Source organism: Rhyacophila brunnea, unplaced genomic scaffold (genome assembly GCF_057557595.1).
Source record: "Rhyacophila brunnea isolate RB1 unplaced genomic scaffold, BYU_Rbru_1.0 scaffold_168, whole genome shotgun sequence".
NCBI lineage: Eukaryota > Metazoa > Arthropoda > Insecta > Trichoptera > Rhyacophilidae > Rhyacophila > Rhyacophila brunnea.
Genome location: NW_028232825.1, coordinates 355,805 through 358,383, shown reverse-complemented (window position 1 = coordinate 358,383; position 2,579 = coordinate 355,805).

The window sequence follows — 2,579 nt, the reverse complement described above, 5'->3', positions numbered from 1 at the left end:
AAATAATATATTTTACTATATTTTTCTATAATTAATTTTGTAATTTATCTTCATAAACTCATCCCTTCTAAACTTTACTTATATATATTTTCTCTAACTTCTGTTCATAATATATAAAATCCAATGTACTATATACTCTTATATAATATATTTATTTCGATTCTATTTTATTTTAGTCATATTGGTTTTAAAAAAATAATAGAATTGTATATTTTAGAAAAAGACCTAAAGCTTATGATTTTTGATATTAAAATTAAGCTATTATATCTGATATAAATTGTTAAATTTAATTTTAAATACATTTTATGTTTGAAAAAAGGCGTGTAATATCATGGAACTTTTACTTGCGTAAAATTTAGAAAAAACACTATGTTTCAGAATCATTTATAATGCTTCATAAAGCATTGTAATCTTTATAAAAATTTTTATGCGATATTAATTACAAAAAATTGGCAAAATTAAGGATATAAACGAAAGTTTAGATTTTTTTGATTGTGCAGAAAAATCAATTAAATAGAAAAGGTTTTATGCGTCTATAAATATAATGGAATCTATTATATAATGCTTAGAATTTATTTGTTGAAGGAATGCTTTTTGTAAACCATGATACCATAAAACACTGGCATTTCATCGTAATTATATTTCAGTTGCTTCATAATTTAAAGTAAGGGAAGATCGCATTAAAACTAGTTTAATTTATGATTATATATAATAAAATATTGAAATCATGTGTATCTTAAGTTTACATTGCTTAAAACACATAAAGGAGCGCCTTTACTCTATTTTATTCTATATTTTAGAGCATATTCTTATTAGTCTTAAATGTATTTGCATACATGCTTTTTTTGTTTAATGACTGAATTTGCTTTATTTATATACAGTGTTATCTATTGACCCAAAAAATTTGTAAGATTCAATAGTTGTTCATATTAAACTGATTTATGTTTTTTGTACTGAATTTTGATTATCTTGTGAGCTTTATCTATAAAAAACAAAAAAATATTGATTTTTGTGACTATAAACATAAGTCATATCGTTATTTCTATAAATTTTCATTAGTTATTGTGAAATTTAACACTGATTTATTGGTAAAAATTATAATTAAAAATCAAAAAACTTCGATTTCAGACCCCATAAATAATGCAGAAGTTTATAGATTTAATGATTGATACAAGTATATTGCATGTGCATGTGTATTTGTGTTTGGTTTAACTTATCATTTTGAATACATACACAATGAGCGATTGTAGATTTGTAATGTGGCTTTAAATTTATTATAAATCTAAAAAACACTGAAAAAATTATGATAATAGGTCTTGTAAAATAGTATAAAATTTTTTTAAAGTCTAATCATTCTCAAGAACATATCACACTGAACATCGGATTATATAGTGCAGGTAGAAAATTGTTTCTTAAAATAAGAATGTTTTGATATATAGCTCAAATATGCGAATTTTTTATAAATTTTAGCAAAGATTAAACAATAACTTTTCTTCTTTCTATCTATTTTTTTTATTTCAAAAAACAAATATTTGGAACTAAATAGCCGAATTTCATACGCATCTATAATAATTGTTTTGTTTTTTAAATTAATAATGTTCAAAAAAAATTCATTTATTTGATTCATATATATTTTACCTTTGATCTTATTTTTTGCCAATTATATAACGTAAAAAAAACTTAATGTTTTATATGATTTGAAAAAATCTTTTAATACCCAGAAATAAATACATGGTAATATTATTCTTTATAAAAATCAATAAATATAATTTGATTTGCATTTATAATGGTTAATTCTAAAACGAATGTGAATCATGCTTATAATATCTGCATTTTTTATTATTAATATAATTATCTTCCCCACTTAAAATATTTGATTTTTAATTTTTTTTATTTTAATTTCAATTGATTTTTTCTTGGAATGAAACATAATACCATATAATTGTCTTATTTTTTAAATTTACATGTGATCATTCGAGCATTTATAATCTTTTACTAGTTCATATTTGTTAAGCTACAAAACTTGCAATTATCGCAGAGCTAGATTCCGTTATTATCTTATTAATTCTGTAAATGTTTTCATAATATTTGATGTGATAATTATAATTTCAGAAAGGGGAAACAAGAAAAAATAATAAACATGATAATATATATGCAAAAATTATGATTCACATGAATCCTACCCATATTCTACATATATGCTGCCCAGTGTATTTAAAAATGATTCTTTTCTTAAGGCTGAAAAATCGTGTGGGTGTAACCACTGTATAAGTTAGAATATTAAATGAACACAAAGGACTTATTTATATTTTTTAAGTATGTTAAATGTGAAATTCATGAAATGGGTTAACATTTCTGATTTATTTTGATTATAATAATATGTGTTATTATCAAAAAAATGGAAATATTTATGGCGCAAAATACAAGGTAAATAATTCATTATTAATATCAATAAATAAAAGTGATGATGAAAGCACAAAACATTTGTATCAAATCCATTAAAAAAATCAATAATTAAGTAAAGGTACTGAAGCGCATAAATGGCGTCATCAATATAATTTTCATAGGAATGATGGCGG